At 40.2% G+C, this 20,144-nt stretch overlaps 1 protein-coding gene and 1 long non-coding RNA gene across 2 annotated transcripts in view; one reads left to right on the forward strand and one right to left on the reverse strand.

The window, feature by feature from the left end:
* Positions 1 to 20,144, forward strand: part of ANK2 (ankyrin 2) — a 591,117-nt gene that overhangs the window by 213,293 nt on the left and 357,680 nt on the right. The window lies entirely within an intron of this gene.
* On the reverse strand, positions 3,023 to 10,473 carry LOC118895258. The gene is made up of 3 exons (XR_005019917.1): positions 10,407 to 10,473; positions 3,730 to 3,812; positions 3,023 to 3,151 (listed from the first exon to the last, which is right to left on the reverse strand). It is a non-coding gene; the product is annotated as an uncharacterized LOC118895258 (long non-coding RNA).

Genomic DNA, 20,144 nt, shown 5'->3' on the forward strand with positions numbered 1-20,144 from the left:
TTCAGAAATCATACCTATAGTTTAACCTTGGAAATCATAACTATAGTTTAACTTTCTTATGTTAGAAGTAAAGGCACTGAGACGCAGGTAAAGTGACTTGCCCATGGATGTAACCCAATTAGTGGTCGATCCAGGAATGGGATTCTTGAGTCCTGACTTCTTATCCTATAGAGCAGACCAAAAACTCAAGGTGAATAACAGCATGATAGGAAAAAAGTGCTCTCTAGGGAATTAAACTTTAGAAACGAGAGAAATACTTTAAAAAAGAAAGCAAAACAGAACTTTTCCACATCAAATGCAAACTTTGTATTATTATCATATGCCTTTATTATATTTTTGGAGAAGAGGGATTTCTTTCTCTAACAATAGCTACTGACAATTTGAAAGAGAAGTTTGTGGATTCCATTTCAAGTTTGGTCAGATGGAAGTTGTCATCTTCATGACTGCCCTCATTCAACAGTATCATGAAGCCGTGCCGGATATGTGACTCTTATGGTAAAAAGCAAATTAAATGGGCATTTTTCATTTGTTCTACAAGTATAGGCTCTGAGACAGACAGCATTGTAGGGACAATCTAATCGCCCATTTGTTACTACCACTTGACCCCTATATTGACAACTTCCAGCAATCACCTGCCTCGATTCTCTCTCCTACATTCTCTCATTCCTACGTCTTGGATGACTGGTTGAGTTACAGGAAGAGCTTTGTTAACGATCCTGAAGACTGTGTCTTGGCTTCCTGGTTGAGCCTCCTAGTAGAACTCAGTGCGTAGATCTGGTGCTGGGGGACCATCTCTTTTCCTGCTTGCTTCATTTTTCTGTCAGTATGCTACCATGTCAAATTACCAGTCAAATTAGCTAGCAGAATGGAATGAGTAATTTGCTGGGAATTACCAAAAAAGTTCCAGAGGAAGAGGCTCTGACTTCAAGGGAAGAGCCAGGTTGAGTAGTGGAACAGGAAAACCTTGAAGATGGGTGAATTTGAGAATGAAATTATACAAGACAGGAAATCAAGATCAGTTTTAATTATGTCACAAACGTTTTCTAGGTGGGCCTAAAAGAGGAATCTTTGCTATTATTTTTGTATTTTTATGTAGCTTATAACCATACAGAGTTTTCCAATTAAACTAATAATAACTGAGTTAATAATTGATTTATCTGCAATCTATGCAATTGATCAAGAAATATGCACTGTCTGCTGTGTGACCAGCATTACTGGAAAGAAATTATTGATGAAAAAAGACTGCAGCCAATATAAAGGAACCTCCCAGAGGTGGTTTTAACCTTCCTAAGGTTACAGTGAAGGCAGGAGCAGAGAGTTCTCAATGAGAAGAGAGCGCCTTTTCGTGCATACCCTTGAGGGCAAGAATCATGTCTTAATTATCCTGGCATCTCTAGAGGAGAGAACAGAACCTGGCACTTAGCAGGTGCACAATAATGTTTGCTGAAGGAGTATTGCAATCTTTCTGGGCAAATGTAGAGAATGAGTGAATTACTTCATTCTTTTCCATCTAATGACCTCCCTCTCCACTTTTCCCCATTTCCCTGCATAGGCTGCCATGATGAGGAAGTGTGTTTTGGCATCCCTAGTGGAGAATGAAATTCATTTTCCTACAGAAGACACGCTTAAAACAGCAGTTTAGATGTAATTGAAAACTGTTTGGGGGGATGCAAAGGGTTTTGTGGGATATCCAGGAACTCATCAGGTCACATATAGTTTCTGGGACCAAATATGTTCAAACTTGGGAACCCAATCCTTTTTCTAAGTTAGGTTCTCACATCCACCTTTTTTTTTTTTCTAATAGGCTTTTCTACTATTCTTGCTGCTATGACTCTGTAGAGGAAATAACAAATATCAAGAGTGCCTTTCACTCAAGATAAAAAGATATTTATCAAAGGATAAGTGGTGCTGTGGGGGATTGTTCTGAATTTATCCGTGGTTATTTTATTTGACTTTGCAAGGCATTTAGTTGGGCATGAAAGGTAGATGTATATTAAGCAGTTAACTAGCTTGTGTAATTAATACAGAGAAGTAGCATAGCAATCTTGAGAGAAGGAAATTTTAACATAGTTTGTCGTTAGAAAAAGCTCCATGATCAGTTTGGGACTTGAGGTGGGTAGATTTTAGGGAGAAGGAAGAAAATAAGAATAGTATTTTTTTTTTAATTAATTAATTTATTTTTTGGCTCTGTTGGGTCTCCGTTTCTGTGCGTGGGCTTTCCCTAGTTGCGGCGAGCGGGGACCACTCTTCATCGCGGTGCGCGGGCCTCTCACTATCATGGTCTCTCTTGTTGCGGAGCACAAGCTCCAGACGCGCAGGCTCAGTAGTTGTGGCTCACGGGCCCAGTTGCTCCGCGGCATGTGGGATCTTCCCAGACCAGGGCTCGAACCCGTGTCCCCTGCATTGGCAAGCAGATTCTCAACCACTGCGCCACCAGGGAGGCCCAAGAATAGTATTTTTTAACTGTGTATTTTTCACTGACCCACCTTACTGATGCGGTTCATGGATGCTCCTCCGCCTAAAAGCTCTGGTAACATTTCCTTAACAAAAAGCTGAACATGTTGTATTGTGATTTATCCATCTCCTTTAAAATAGACCATCTTGAGTAAAACACTTGAAGACAGATATATTTGAGTAATAATTGGGGATATTTGAACTTTATTCTGAGGACGCTGAAGACTAGAAAAAAATGTTTTATGAAGAAAAAAATTACAACAGTCTGGAGGTCAGATTGGAGGAGAAAAACCTGAAGGTGGTGAGACAGCCAATTCTGTTGATTAAAATAGTTCATATATATGAGAGAAAAAGAGGTGATACAGTGGTGATAGGAATAGAATGGAAAAAATAAGAATACATAAGATATATTTCCAAAGTAGAAACAAAAACGATTTTATTTGCTGGGTATGAGAGACTGGAAAGAGAGAAGGGAAAATGACAGAAGTTTTAAGCCTAGTAGACTTTTTATTTCTGTCCAGACTGGTGGGTAATACTCCACAGCATTTCTACGAGTGCCAAAATTGTTTTCCAGGTCTAAATAATATGTATCATAACTGTCAGCATTTCTGTTTTCCCTCATTATTTTCTTACTTCATTTGTTGACCTTGAGAAAATTAGGTTCTGTAGTCTCATATGTTTGCCAATGTATTGTTGTCTATTAGGAAAAAGAAAAAGAAATTGAAAATGAAGACAGCTACATCACATTCTGTTTGATACTGAATCACTGACTATTTAATCTGCTTATTAAATTCTCTTTGAGTCATTTTTTCCCCTTTAAAACGTAGGTTCTTAGATTCAAGGACTTTTAGCAATATAGAAGTAGAGAATTATCTAGGAAAAATAAGAGAATGATCATACATTCAGAGATATGTAGAAACTAAGGCCCAGGTAAATTATATGATTTGTTGTGAGCATGTTGTTAGTTGACAGAATGCTGATGAAAACCTACTTGTGCTGACTTTCAAACCATTGCTCCTTATTGTACGCTATAGTAATTCTTGCAAAACTACTTTGTGTGTGAAATCTTGTGAAATCTTCCAAATGTGTACAACCAAGCTAACTGTTAAAACTTACTGCACAGACATGTATGTATGACTGCAGAGAAATAGTTTAGTTTCCACTTAAATTTAGATAGTCATCAAGAACAATTTGGCATTTATCTCCTCATCTGTAGGATAATGTGTATTTTTTGAAACTTTCTGTTGAAGAGATAATCTTCTGTCAGTTTCTTACATTTCTGTACATTTTGCAAGCAGAGGCACTGGCTGTCTTTGTTCCAGACTATTTTTTCCAAGATGTTGGTATAGCAAATAGCCCTGCAAGATAGGGGAGAGAAGATCAGGCATGCTTACTATCCAATATAATAAAGATAATGGCTCCCTCAGGAGCAAAGTACAGATATGCCTATGCCTATTATGAAAGATTCAGGTTCCCAAAACTCAGGGTTCCTCTCCCGTGTGCAGCCAGCCCAATGAGTGTGCAGGTATGCATTTGGACCATACAAGTTAGCTCTGTGAAAATTGAGAGTAAGGGAGACTGACACAAGTATGCTGATGGCCATGCTGCTTGCTATGCCATGAGTAATAAAATTCTTTGTCTCAGATCCAGGAGTTTCATATCTTCTGGAAGCATCCATGAAACTGCAGCAGGCTAACTTGTTAGCTTGCAAGTAAGATCTCAGACCCTTCACAATTCTTAACAGTTTCTAGGTAGAGAGGTTTGTGGACCCTGGAAAAGTCTGACAATTTGCTAGGCATAAAGAAAATTTGAAATGCTGTATATCAGTTTTTACTTGGTTAGACTTCTATAGTTTTAGATACAACAGCCGATGATCCAAGTGTGGCATTAATATCCTGGGGCTCACTGATAGGATTTGTGAAATAACACTCGCTATCACCCTTTACAACCCATATAGCATTGAATACATTATTGTTATATTCTGAATGTTTCTGTGAATTGACATACTGAAAAAAGTTATTTTTGGACACTTATGCAGGATCAACTGGCAAGCAGATATTATATAGTAATTTGTATAGATAGTCAACGTGACCAAAATGGATGGATTGACTCTACTTTAGTTCCTGAATTTTGCAAGAACTTCCTTGAGGAAAATTCTTTTTCCTACCTGAATTTGGAATCTCTCTTTCCAGGTTTGCTTATCACTATATTATCAAGGCCCGAGGCACAATCTGTTCTTGGTAGTTAAGCAGATTGAATAATTAAAATAGACACTGTCTGTTTTAGTTTTACTACCAAGCCATAAACATGAAATGTGAGGCCTAAATAGAAGAGAATACCACAAATATTGAATGATAAAGAGAACCCACTAGATACATAGGTTTTGTTAAGGCCCAGAACAAATAATATCCAACATTTACACAAATCAGTACTAAAGGCTAAATTCTGGGCTGTAGTAACTGTGTAGTTAACAAGTTAATAATCTTGCCTCCAATCATTTTCCTGGTATAGAGTTTAATGCTAACAATGAATACGGGTGCACTGCATGTCTCTCTTTTTAGACATTAGCTAAAGTTAGCGCTAAGCGATTTTATATACTTTTGTTTTTAAGCTTTTTTATTATCATATTTTTTGTACAGTAGAATTTAAGGTTGTTATGAGGTCATATTGATATTATATAGAAGGATAGAATGGATGAAAGAGTGGGTGAGAAGCGCAGTGGTTAAGAATCCGCCTGCCAATGCAGGGGTCACGGGTTCGAGCCCTGGTCCGGGAAGATCCCACATGCCGCGGAGCAGCTAAGCCCGTGCGCCACAACTACTCAGCCTGCGCTCTAGAGCCCGCGAGCCACAACTACTGAAGCCCATGTGCCTAGAGCCCGTGCTCCGCAACAAGAGAAGCCACCGCAATGAGAAGCCCGTGCACCACAAGGAAGAGTAGCCCCCGCTCGCCGCAACTAAAGAAAGCCTGTGCGCAGCATTGAAGACCCAAAGCAGCCAAAAATAAAATAAATAAATAAATAAATTTATTAAAAAAAAAAAAAAGAGTGAGTGAGAGGCCAAGGAGAGTGGAAAGAAAGTAAGAGTAAAAAGAAAAAGTGCAAAACAAGCTGTACTTCAAATGTAAAATACTTCCTGTGAATTTATTAGCCACAATGGCTCACAGTCAGAAAGTGTAATACATGAGACTCATCTTCAGAGATCAACAGAGACTCCGCTTTGAAAGGAAATAGTTGACTTTGACCCAGTAATATGTAGTTAATCATTCCAGGAATTAATATTGACAACCTTTTTTGTAATAAAATAAATAAATAAAAGAATGCAGAAGACTGCATTTCTAGCTAGCAGAGTCTGTTCATTTGGGAAAAGACCTTGTGTTTATAGTATGCAAAATCAGCCCTTATACTTCATCTCCCTCATGGCCTACTTCACTTCCTAACCATCTGTGGCAAATTGCATTTTCCAAGATGGCTCCCATCCCATATGTTCTTCTGCCAAGTGACCTTTCCACCCTTCCCATCAAGAGGTGGAGTCCATTTCTTTACCTCCTGAATCTGGATTGGCCCTGTGACTGCCTTGACCAATAAAATATGGCAGCGCCCTTAACTGGTCCGGCACTTTCCAAGTCCTGCCTCTTAGAAGCAGCTATCGTGGAAGAATACAACCACCTTGAGACCACCATACAGTGAGAAGCCTCAGCCATGTGGAGAGATCCTGGAACTTGAAATGCCACACGGATAGAGAGAGAAGCCAATCAGCACCAGATATATGAGTGAGGACGCCATTGTGGAAGTGGAGCCTCCAGCCCCAGCTGCCTCGTTTGTCACCACATGAATATGAATGAATCAGTCAGCTGAGCCCTTCCAGAATCCCAGGCCCACAAGTTTGTGAGCAAAATAAAATGATTGTTTTAAACCACTAGTTTATGAGGTAGTTTGCAACGGCAATACATATTTAGTCTGGACTGGATGGTAGAAGTCAGAGAGCACTAATAGATAATAAACTCTTCACTTTGACCATTTTTTTCTAAATGGGAGGAATAAAAATAAATAAATAAATAAATAAATAAATAAATGGGAGGAATAGTAGTGGTCATTTATTCATAACTCATTCTCAGGAGTGATAAGATAGCAAACGGGCTTCAGTTGTCATCTTTTTTTATTATAGCCATTTGTTTAAAGGCTCTTTGGAGCTTTGATGTTCATATTATCACTACTTTTTTTTTTTTTTTTTTTATCATTCTTGAGACTCTTTGGCAAAGAGTTAACACTGTGGAAAAACAATTGATTCTCCTTTGCCTTCTCCTACTATGATTCTGTTATAGTAAACCCTGGTCTAAACTTGGGATGTTTTGCAACATTAAGAAATATATTATTTTGTCTTATTCAGTTCTCTACTTCTAATGGCTGAAATATTTCTGCCTGGTGTATAATGAATCATATAATTTTTTTCCCCCATTCTGTGAATAACGAGCCATCACTGGGCCTGTGTGTTTGCTGAGACGGGAGGGCTTCTTGAAGTTCATTTTAGTAGAGAGACACCCCACTGGAAGACATCAAGACTAGATTAGGAATGAGAAAACTTGGAATTTAATTCAAAGTGCTGCTAACTGTAGGTACAGCGTTGGGTAAGTAGCATAACCAACTTGGACTCCAATTTTCTTACTTGTTAAAAGTGAGGAGCTGGATAGAGTCGTCTCTAAGTTACCTTCTAACATTGTGATTCTTTGTGGTTTTGTCACTTCTATTACTGCCATGGTTATGCATCTTTCAAAATATGATTTATGTTTATATGAGACTTAAACCTCTGGATTATTTTTATGTTGGGTATTTATCAATGGACACATACTTTCTCTTCATAGTTAAAAGAGAAAAAAAATGCCCTTTCAAGCTGGTTTAAGGTTTAAAATGTTTACAGTAATAAAGTTAAATTGCTTTGAAAAAATATGTCTGTCAAGGACACAGCCTGCCCCAATGTGCCATTCATTTGCATCTGTAAGGAAACTCAATTATAACAGCTATTTTCAAGAACTCACATCACTGGAGACTGAGCAGAGAGACCCTAGAGTAGAGCAAGAAAGTAACAGCACGTCCTAAAAAACTGACCTAGACAGGGACACAGACATGGTGAGCTCAGTCACATTTTGTTATTCTCCCATAAAATTCTACCTTTGATCTCAAGTATTGTTGCTGATATTGATGCAAAATGAGACTATAATCAATCACTATGCTAATTTTAATAAGTGGGTGCCTCAGGTGAAGTGAGGTGCTAAGGTTGTTTGCCATGGGTTCCAAAAGCTCCTTTTTATGCTGGACATGGTAAGTTTTGCAACCAAATACCTCTTTGGTAAACCTTATATAAGACTGGCTTAAAGGGAAAGAAGTAGGTCCCTAATCAATTGTTGCTGCTGCTTCTTTAAGATCCATCTCAGTGAAACATCTACTGAGCCTGCTGCAGTCCGGGGTTGGGCACATACCATATTTACATGAGAAACAAGGGTCCTTCTTCCCAATCATTCCCTGAGGGGCATGGTTGTTTAGTGGACTAATTTCTCTCTAATTTCTGTTACACCTTATGTAAGAGCTGAGGGTTCCTTAACTTAAAATAAAAATAGATAAGATTTGACATAGGCTTTCTAAGTTCACCCATGTGAAGATTACCATGGTGTAAAGGCTGCTCAGTGAGGTGGCATGAGTCCTGGATCCTGGTCTTCCTTCTACTACTAACTAGTTATGGAACCTTGGGAAAAATTTCTGATCTTTCTGAGTCTTGTTCTTTCTTTGTTAAATGAAATGGATTTCCAAAATTTTTCTTTGAGGCCTCTTCTCAATATGAGACTTTAACGAAGATGAGGTCTCCTTCTTCTTGCTATTTAGGAAGGATGTCTCCCCACCGCCCTCTTCTTACCTCTCACTTCCTTCCAGAACTTATGAATGTAACACTGTTAACGGTGACAGACTAACTAATGCATCTGTCCGCTCCACCATCATTATTCTCCCAGACTGCTGATGTGGCCTCTTAAACACAACTAACTCTTCACATTCATTCTCTGTTCAGGTCCCATTGAATAGCTCTTTATAAAGAATGTTCTTAAAAAAACATATCTTATCATCTTAACTTCTCTCCTTAAGTCATTAAAACGACTTCACATGACTTTGCAGTCTGAATCCCAAATCCTTAACATGGTTTACTGGACTCTTTATGCTTCAGTCCCTACCTATACTTCTGGCCTCTTCTCATGACACCCTCTTCTTTGCTTTGCTGTGGCCTAGAATGTCCCACAGAAGACTGAAGGGGTGGCTCTGTGAAGATGACTACTTTGTTTGAGTTTAAATTTGCTGCAATAAGCACAAAGGATATACTTTTGCCAAAGGACACCTGGTGACATCAGGCTGAGGAATGTTGCTGGGTGTGGCTTCTTAAGTCTTCCCAGTTCTTCATAGGAGATGCACTCAGTTTCGTGATCATGGACTCTTTCCAGTCCAGGGTGAGGACTGGCTTTTTCTGTCTCCAAATGTGTTCCTCGAAACTCCAGAATAAGTATGTTACATGGTTGCAAAATCTGCTTTTTTCTGGCCATCTCCACCTGGTTTTAACATCCTAGTTCTGAGTACATATTCTTTATAAGCTAACAGGGTCATCTTGCTACACGATTCACAAGTTATATAATAATGTTTAGGTAGCACGCTTGGATACCTACATGGGGCAATAACCAGTCTATAGACAGGCACACTTGTTGAAATGTTAAGGCCTAGGATGAAGTCATTACTGCAGGCCTGACGAAGAGCTACCCCATACAACCATGGGGGCCTTGTCTCAGTTCTGCCAATTCCGTGTTCCTCCCCACCAGAGGGCATTCATCTGTGCTGTTGATTCTGCTTGAATCATTCTTCCCAAATCTCACCTTATATTTCCCTTTCCACTTAGATAATTCCTAGTCATCATTCAAGTCTTCTCAATATTCAAGTCACTTCCTCTCAGAAACTTGCTTTATTCTTTCCGACTACGTTGGATGTACCTTTTTTATGCTTTCATAAAAGCTTAAAAATCATCCTCCTAAGAGAACAGGACCCTTAAAATCCCCTATAGAGTTATTATGCTTCTAGTTCAATGACCGTCACCACTTTTATACTGTAAACTCCTTAAAGGCAAAGATTATTTAATTCATGCTAAAGCCCCTAAAGCAAAGATTATTTAATTCATGCTAAAGCCTCTAAAGCAGGGAGCCTGGCATATAGCAGTCTGTCATCCAACAGAATATCTGTTACATGAAATAGATGAATGAATGTTAGAGGAGTACATAGGTGAGAAGGAGGAGAGGATCACAGGGAGGGAGAGGAAGTACTTTCTGCTGATGCTGATGGTGGCACAGCAAAGAACTGGGAGGGAAAAATGAAGAAAGCTTCTTGCCTGGCCCTTGAGCCTGACTTTAGCTTCCAAGGAGGTGTAACTGTTAAATAGACTCCCTCCAGGTCTCCTAAGGAAGATAAACGGTATGGAATAAGACTTGTGCAGAACTCCTGGCAATTCAGAAAAAGCACCAGAGGAGAGCAGTTCTGAGTCCAGCACTATGTACATTCCAGCCATTGTGAACTTTGAGAAACTAATTTTTTCATTCGGTTGCTATCTTTCCTTCATTTTCTCCCCACTGATAACAAAAATATTAAAAAAAAAAAAAAGAAAGAAAAGTCCTTAGAGAACCTCTAGAAGGCTTTGTATTTGCTTATATGATAGACTTGCATTCTATGTGTTCATACTCAGTGGGGCAGAGAAGGGAGACTACTATGGTCAGAAGCAATGACTTCTGGAAATCGGAAAAGAAGCAAAGGATTTATCCAGGAAGAGAGACAGGATGAAGAGGAAAGTGGACAAAAGCTGTTCTGAGATTCTGACCCCATAGACCTGTCAGGCATCCCTCTCCCCTACCCACCACTAATCAACAATGTTGCTCACCTCTAATTCCTTGTGTTCCTCCTTTTTCTTTTTGTTCTTTCAATGAGACTAGCACCTTTGCTCCAGGACATAAGATCCATTTCCAATGGCTAAAAGCTTTGATGCACTGCGAGTGTCATTCATGTAACAGGCAACCTAAAATAGAAGTGTGACTACATATTCCCTGGAAAACATGAGTAGATATGATTAGTTACCACAGGCTAACTGTTGTAACAAACAACACCATAACCACAAAGCACTCATGAGAAAAAGTTACTCAGTTTAATGAGGGTCAGTTGAGGAGGGAGCGGGAAGAAGAGGGTCCCTGCTCCACACGGTGATTCAGGGATTCAGGCTTTTTTGGACCTGTTGCTCTTCCACCTTCCAGGTTATATCTTCCTCTGTGTTCAGCCACTAGATGGGAAAAACAGGTAAGATTGCTCATGGGGGGACTTCCCTGGCGGTCCAGTGGTTAAGACTTTGTGCTTCCACTGCAGGGGCATGGGTTTGATCCCTGATTGGGGAACTAGGATCCTGCATGCCACTTGGCATGGCCACCAAAAAAAAAAAAAAAAAAAAAGCTTGCTCATGGGAAGATTGTATAAACTTTTCGCTGCTCTAAACTCCGAAGTCTTGGTATTGGTTGGCCTCACTGTGCATTGGACACACAGCCTTGCGTTCCGTAACACTAGGACTAAGTCATATGGCTGGGTCCAGCTGCAATGGTGGCTGGAAAATACGGTTGTATTACTTTCCTAGGATTACTTTCCTAGGATTGCCATAACAAAGGGCCACAAACTGGGTGGCTTAAAATAACAGAATTTTATTCTCTTACAGTTTTGGGGGATAGAAGTCTGCAATCAAGGTGTTGTCAGAGGCAGGCTCCTTCTGAAAGTTCTAGAGAAGGATCCTTCCTTACCTCTTCCTAGCTTCTGGTGGTTGTTGGCAATTGGTCTTCTTTGGCTTGCAGCTACATTGCTCCTATTTCTGCCTCAGTCTTCACATGGCCATCTTCCTGCTGTGTGTCTCTGTGCCCAAATTTGCCCCTTTTTATAAGGATACCAGTCATTGGGTTAAGGCTTACCCTAATCCACCCATCCTCATCTTAACATGATTTCATCACATTCACAGTGCTGGAGGTTAGGACTTAAACATAGACACAACTGCTTACACTTCAGGGAAATTTACCCCGCTCAGATAAATGACAGAAGGAGCAAAGTATCAAGAATGGGTAGGTAAGATAGAAATGAGGTACAGAGTCAGTGGCCTTGGCCCAAAACACTGCTGGGCACGGGACATATCCTGATATGATTTGAACCCAGCCATGATACCACTTCCTCCCTCTGATGCCAATCACCAGGGCCAGTCCCACTTTGAGCCCCTCTTGCTGTGCCTGGAGTCATGTCCACTCTTGTCATGTACCCAGCGTTCTCCTCCCAGCTCCAGTTGGACAACCACATGGAACAGCGGGCCTATTAAAATTAATATAATCAGCTCTAAAACGCCATGCCTATAAAAATATGCTTAACATGAAACTAATAAAGGTTTCGTTTTTCTACTCGGGTCACTGTCATCTGACTGTAGTTTCCGCTCTTGGCATTTTCCATCTTACTGCACTTTATTAATATGGCTGCCCTTCATTGAAGCCAGCCATGATTTACTAGAAGAACAGTGACATTAGAATCAGAAGAACATTAGCTCTGTATCTTATTAACCTTGTTATCTTGGGAAAGTCACCAAAACTGCTTTTTACCTCAGTTTTTTCACCTGTGCTATGATTGATCTTAACCTTTTTCCATGTGTGGTTGTGAGAATCCCATAAAGTTACTAAATTTGTGTCTGTCATATGTCAGTATTGTTATAAGTGCTTGGGATATATCAGTGAGCAGACAGAGATCTCAGTCTTCATGGATCTTCTATTTTGGAGCTAAAAATTATACAAATTATAAAATGCTTTAAAATGTAACGTACTATTATCACTGCTGTTTTATCTGCAGCAACTCCAATTTCTCAAGTATCTTTAAAAATCTTATTTGAAATTATGCATAGCTCCTAGAGGTCAGAAAGTACACAAAATAATCTAAGAAATGAAGAATTTACCCTTTAGAAGTTTAACCATAAGTATAGACTCATGGTAGATATTTAAAATATTTCCTTATTGCATTTAATAGTAAACCTTGGACCCCTATTATATGCCACGCAATGTGTTAGGTTCCACGTGTGATGCAAAGATAGACACTAATCCTGCCCTCAGGGAGCTTAGCGTCCAGTTGGACACGTGCCCACAAAAAACTACACTATGAGGACGGACGGGGAGGAGTGCCCACTAGAGAGGCCCTGAGAAATTGATTGAAAGCTTCAAAAGAGAAACCCCCACGTTCACAGTACCATAACATGTTGTTGATGTTCTCTGTACGTATAAAATGTACCTTCTAATGCTGTAATGAACATACTACTACTAGCACCTGTTTATCTACGTGCTGAGATTTTTCTTTTACAGTTTGAGGATGGGTGTTGACCTCTGTGGTATGCTGGTCTAGTATGTGTGCAGTACTTTCACTCTGTAAAGAAGGTATACTGTATAAAAGTTTAGAAGAAGCAGCAAGAGGTTATAGCTCATTGTCAAAATCGGAGGCCTGCATCTGAGTGTTTAAGCCGTGTACTATATATTTGGATATTGACAGAGAAGGCACTGTTACAGGAGGCGGTTCAAACATAATCAGAAGTTGCTTGGGGCTTCCCTGGTGGTGCAACGGTTAAGACTCCACACTCCCAATGCAGGGGGCCGGGGTTTGATCCCTGGTCAGGGAACTAGATCCCACATGCATGCTGCAACTAAGAGTTCACATGCCACAACTAAGGAGCCTGCCTGCTGCAACTAAGGAGCCCATGTGCCACAACTAAGGAGCTGGTGCAACCAAAAAAATAAATTAAAAAAAAAAAGGTGCTGATTCATAAAGTAGTGAAATATGAAGCACATCTGTTTGCGATATACACTGCAGAGGTGATGTAAAAGCAATGATTAGGTTCCAAATTGGGCTACCAAACCGATTGATTGAAAAACCCATTCTGGCGTCACATGAGAATGAAGGGTATTAGTAACATATCTCTCCTACAGATCCAGTTGCTAGAAAAGTTTTCCTTTTCCCTTCTTTTCCCCTTTTGGAGTATCATAGTTTTCCTAATATGTTTGATGAGAAGTTCCCATTTTAGGACTTTTGAACTGCTTTTCCCTTTGCTTTGAGGGCAGGATTAGTGTCTATCTTTACATCCCACATGGAACCTAACACATTGCACGGCATATAATAGGGGCCCAAAGTTTATTTTTAAATGCAATAAGGAAACAATCTTCCTCCAGATAATTGCTTGGCTTGGTCCCTAACTTCATTCAGGTTTCTAGAGAGTGTTCTATCAGTACCTTATCTAAAATAGCATCTGTTCCCCATCACTCTTTGTCCTCCTTTTTCCGCCATAGCCCTTACCACTATTATTTTTGTTTACTGTCTAGTTTCCCTGTTAGAATATAAGCACCGTGATTGCAAAAAATGTTGCCTGTTTTGTTCACCATTATATCCCTGGTGGTTAGGGCAGTGTGTCCCTAGTGCTTAGTTCCTACCACATGGTAGGTATTCAATAAATATTTATTGAGTAAATTAATCCAGTTTCCAGGCTGAGGGGGCTCCTAAGAAAGGTCAAAAAGGGAGGTACAGTGGGAACAGGTGAGGGAATGAGTGAGGGGCTGGGTGAGGGGATAGCGGAGGAGTGGGACGATATCAGGTGGGATTTTCATGAAGGCTCTGACAACAGTGGGAGTTGGGCTCTTAGAAGCTTCTGTAGAAGTTCCTGTAGGGTTCTGTTTAGGAAAAAAGGGTCCTATTGCTTCTGTCCTGTTTGTGGGATCCAAGGCATCACGGTGGGATGGGTCTGCTCAAGCAGAAGGAGTGTGGAGGGAATGAGAGGCAGCAAGGTGGGGCTGACCCTAGATGAGGAAGTGGCAAGGGTCTCAGGGGAGGTCAGGCAGAGATAAAGAGCAATCCCGACAGCAGTGGGGAGAGAAGGTGAGTTTTTCTTGCTGTGTTTACTGGAAAGATGAATTCCCAATTTTGGTAGCCGTTTTCCTGTAAGAAACCTTTTTAAGATATACTTTTCTGAGTTGAAACTTACCTATATTTGTAATAATAATAGGATTAACAATAGCAATAACACATTTACATAGGGACCTTCAATTTGCAAAGTGTATTTATATACATTATCTCATTGGTTTAATCCTTACTCTGATTTCCCATTTAAGTATTCTGTGTGTTAGGCTTTGATTTTGTTTTCTAGGAATAGGGATGAGTGTTTAGTGTGTGCACGTGTGTATTTGTACAAAACATGTTGGGCTCTGGTTGCGTCCACAACTTAACGTGTTTAAACATACAAACATGGCCACCTCAATCCAATAGGATAAAATTGGGTTTCTTGTTATAAAAACAGGCTCTGGTATCTTTTCTTATCAAGAAGAATTCTGGAACTTTATAAGCTCCTGGAGAGCAGGAATTGTGTTTTATTCATCAGTCAATAGAGAGAATCAGGTTAAGAAGACTGAAAAGATCAGTTATAAAATGTTTTAACTCCACAACTTTTTTATATTTGTATTACCCACAGTGTCTTTAATGTGCCACTGCATCATGCTTGGTTCTGGGAAATTCAACAATCTCCCCCAACCCAGACACACACAGGCACACACACACACACACACACACACCCAAAGCTCAATCTCTGGCTTTAAGAAGCTCTTGGCCTGTCGAATACAGACAGCTGGGTAAACGTACAATTGTGAAACAGTGTTACGGGTGCTATGTCAGAAGCGTTCAGTGGAAAGGGGAGGCACAGCAGAGGGAGTGGTCCGTTACCTGGGTGCTGGGAGCCTGCTTGCGGGGCTTTAGAACCGAAATCATCCTCGAGCTGAGTTTTGAAAGATTATCGTCAGGAATCAAGTGAATAACATCTTCAAAATGTAACCTTCTTACATTTACCTTAGGATATTAATAGCTAATCCTGTTCCTTGAGTAGCCTCTTCGCCAGCTAAAATGTGCCTCTTCAGGTTCAGAGACATTCAAGGATGTTATAGTTTTCTCATTACGCACTGTATCTGCTCTGTGTTGAAGTACCTGTAGGAAGAAAATTAAGTGCAGGTTTTGTGTGTGGGTTGAGAGCCATTGGAACTGCGGGTGTGTCAAAAACCAGCCAGCAGTGTCCCCAAATCATTCGAGTCCCTGGCATTTTTCTTTTCAAGGCTTTCTTCGTTGTAACCGGTCCCTGATGGTAATTGGTTGAATCAGACTGAACAATGCAGTCAGATAAACAGTTGTGGCAGCTGCTGCCATGGCAACGTCACCGTCCTCACCCTCCCAGTGCGCGCCCCTTCCCCACCCCTCCTCCTCCTCCTGCTTTCCTCCAGTAAGTGCATACCCGCTAGTGGTCTGGACAGGCGGCAGGGTTTAATGGCAGTGCTGTTTTCTTTCCAAACTGTTCAAAATGATGAACGAAGATGCAGCTCAGAAAAGCGACAGTGGAGAGAAGTTCAATGGCAGTAGTCAGAGAAGAAAAAGACCCAAAAAGGTAAATTGCTGGAATTAGGAATGTCTGTGTATAGATGTGTGTGTACGTGTGAGTGTGTAATATCAGTGAGGCTGTAGAAACCATGGAGCATTAGGAGTAACTACAGACTATAGCTGTGCAAGCATTGCTTTTTAAAGAGGTAGGTGCAAAACGCTGCTTTCTGAGAATAGGAAAGAGACCTCGGTTCATAATAGATACGTTGACTGGAGCATGGTGAAGTGCACAGAGATAAGGTGTGTTTGGCATGTGGATTATTGAGGACTGTGGCCACTGATGGATGCTTCTGGTATTAACTGGGTACAGAGAGAGTCATTTTATTTTTAGAATGGGTGAGTTTAAAAGGAACTGTTAAGCAAGGTGGATTGTGGAGCAAAAGGAAGATTCGGGGCCAGATGTTTTGGCTCCGTGATGATCTTGAGATGGCTGGACAGCAAATGCCTTTTGGATCCATGCTAAGTGTATTCTTCCGAAGGAGAAAAGACTGATGTGACAGGAGAAATTTGATCCCCAGTATGACATTTCTTTGGTTTGCTTAGCTCCTTTGCAGTTTTTCCAGACATTAATGTGATAGCTCTTTCATTGATTAAGATAAACAGCTAAAGATATTATGGGTTAGGGGGTGTTGGGCACACAAAGCAGTCTGTAGGATTTCCTACCCTGGCATACATTCCCACACCCTTGACTTTCATGGAAACATACCAGTGAGAAACAGTGGGAAAAGATGTGAACTATTCAGCCCCACCCAGTGCCAGCACTTCTTTCTTTATGGCCTGACTCCTGGGAAACTGTTGCAGCCGCACAGAGCTCCCTGAGCTCCACCTCTGAAGGAGATGCCTTTTAAATAAAGTCTCCTAAAATCCATTTATTTCCTGAGTCAATAATATGGGCGGGATCTATGATTCTAATGTAAATGGATTCCAAAGCTAGACGGTTTGGGGTTTTGAATGAGCAGATTAAAAAAATAAGTATCGTGAGCAAATGAATATTTTTTATTTTGATAATGTTGAAATTGCATTGTGCTTCAAAGTGGTAGATCTCTGATGTACTAAATGTCTCCTAATCTAAAAAATTTGAAATAATTCAAAACCTCTGATATTGAAAAGATCATTGGCAAACAAGGGATTAGTATATTTGTACAATGCCGTGTAATTTGATTAAAAAAAGCATGCCCACATATGACAGTTTTTAGATAATAGCATGAAGATAGTGATGCAATCTGATAAACGCAAAAGGATAATTCAGGGCAGGCAGGAACATTGGTAGAATGTCCTTTTGTACTTAAGGATTCTGGATCCCCCAGCCCTCGAGGACATTTTTATAGAGTGTTAGCTAATTGATCAACATTTTTTTAAAAAAGGAAAAAACAACTAGAAAAGAGAAAGAGAGCAAGAGATAGGGAAAAAGAAAAAGGGAATTTTTGCTTGAATTCACAATATCATTTCAAAATCCTCTTAATTTCTTTCTGAATTCCCTGTGCTGTATTAGAAACAATATACTCAGAACTATTAAAGGGGTGGAGAATGTATCTCAAGAAGATTTTAAGCTCTGAGTGATGATACTAAATTCACACGACCAAAGCCATCTTAAAGTATTTGAGGGGTTAGAGAAGAAGAAATCATCGTATGTGATAACTGTAATATTTTTAAAGCTCCATTTTCTCAAACATATTTATTTTAGGAATAAATTCTTTTCCAAACTTGCAGTCAAAATGATAGCAATTAATAGCAAGTTTTGAGTGTGTGTGTATGTTTGTGCATACATTAAAAGGCACATACTAAATGAGCTGTTAAAACACAGTGAATTTTGAATGTTAAAAGTAATTTCACCTAAAAAGAACACACACACACACACCACACATACACACAGGTAAACATCCTTCAGCTCGGCAAGTCAGACGAAAGTGGGTTTTCACCTTAACTCTATCATTTACTATTGTGTGTTTGGAGCCTATCACTTAATTTCTCTGATCCAGGTCCTCATCTGTAAAATGTGAATAACTGTGTATACCTTTTGGTATTTTGTGAGGATTAGAAATAATGTGTATAAAATTCTTTGAGCAGTATTTAATATATAGGTGATGACAATAACTTTTAGGTGTTATTGCTCTTCCCTTAAATGGAATTATTTATTGGAATAAACCATGTAGAGGAAAGTCTATTTATAATTTAGAGAGAGGCAGAGTATGCTATTGGTACTTTGCAAAGGCTACTAGTCATTTTTCAAAATGTCAAAAGTTATATGCTATAACTGGAAACATTTTGTCTCATACAAATTATTGAGATTTATATAAATGTACCCCAGGTCTTCAGATTACTGCTTCACATCTTTTGCACAGCAGGCAGTTTAAATTTTCATATTTAGAAACTTCTAAATTGTCCAAGCCAGAAAATACCAGACATCCCCCTCTCTTGCTAACTTTAATAGACCATTAAATGTGCTTTGATGGGGAAATAATAATTGAGAGATACGCATCCCTAATAAGGATGAAATCTGAGAAAAGCAAGAATTGGAGCAAAGTCAATGCCATATCACTTAATTCTATTGTCTGCTTTTCTGCTAGAGGTTCACATTGAATCCACTATAGGATTCTTTTTTAAAATTTTATTTATTTATTTATTTATTTTTGGCCGCATTGGGTCTTCATTGCTGCGCGCGGGCTTTCTTTAGTTGCAGAGAGCAGGGGCTACTCTTTGTTGCGGTGCACGGGCTTCTCATTGCGGTGGCTTCTCTTGTTGCAGAGCATGGGCTCTAGGCGCACGGGCTTCAGTAGTTGTGGCACACGGGCTCAGTAGTTGTGGCTCTCGGGCTCTAGAGTGCAGGCTCAGTAGTTGTGGCCCAGGGGCTTAGTTGCTCCGTGGCATGTGGGATATTCCCGGACCAGGGCTCGAACCCATGTCTCCTGCATTGGCAGGTGGATTCTTAACCACTGCGCCACCAGGGAAGTCCCACTATAGGATTCTACCTAAGCATCCAGGATTATGGGCCCCCAGGCTCACTGTGGCCTGGGTGTTGATCTAGCATGTTGAATCATAATTTTTGGAAACGTGCCTCTTCCTTGAGTAAATATTTAACAGTTGAGCCATAATCCACCTGTTTATTCTACACCTCACAAAAGCAATTCTTCTGAGGGACAGAACTAAAGGGTCCTTTGCCAAAAAAGCCACAATGTGAGAAAATAAGCTCAAGGAGTTTATTTTGTATTAGAATTTTAGTACGTATCTGGAAGATAGAAATTCTTTTCGCTTTTCTTAAGAATGTCTGTTCTGGCTTTAGTCACTGAACTTGTCACCGCTCTCCCTGCAAAGACCACCAGGAAAACACCTGTCGTTGGATGTATCGGGGTTCCGACTCACTGCAGTGAGGGAGGGTGCACATCACGAGGAACCGCGTTTGAAATGACTCATTAGGTTTGGGCTTTGAATGAGTGATTTGTGGGGAGGGTCCAAGAAAGTGGGGACTCACTCTGGGTTGGGTGCTCTCAGAAAGCAGGAGCAGTTTTATGATTGTGTATCCCAATAAATCTCAGCTCTAGGAGGGCAGACTAAAGCTGTAGTCAGTAAAGAAGTGGCAGTCTCTCAGTTAGCAGGAGAGAGGGATGTCTAGAATTTTGTGGCTTGGACAATGTTCATATTTTGTCTGTGTTTAGACATGATAAGGTGCCATTATTGTCCTGCTCCATCGTGGTCACAGAGTGGCCTGGTCTGATGACGACACCCTGTGAAATGATGTATGTTCAACAGCAAAACACCGGAGGTCAAGCTGATAGTAACAGGCCAGCTTCTGGATGTCAGCGGCTGCTTTTCTCTTTCTCAAGCTTGAACGCAAAGATACTTTTGGAGCGAGAGAGAGATTTATTTATTATTGGATGCTCGTTAGTGTCCAAGGAAAATAAATCAGATAGTATTGTTGCTAAAATATTCATAGAAACCTTTTTCATCTAATACTTCAAAACAATAGTTTCCTTAAGGCTCAGTTATTTCACACAAATAAATATTAGCTAGGACACAGATTTGGGACTGATGTTCTAGTGAGGGTTCAGTGGAGAAGAGGATATGGAAACTACTGGAATTCTAACCTGGGATCCTGGACTAAAAGGAAGCATTGGCAACTGTGTGAAATGTATCGGGGTGAGCCTGTTCTAAATCCCAGCCAACT

Source organism: Balaenoptera musculus, chromosome 5 (assembly GCF_009873245.2).
Source record: "Balaenoptera musculus isolate JJ_BM4_2016_0621 chromosome 5, mBalMus1.pri.v3, whole genome shotgun sequence".
Classification (NCBI taxonomy): Eukaryota; Metazoa; Chordata; class Mammalia; order Artiodactyla; family Balaenopteridae; genus Balaenoptera; species Balaenoptera musculus.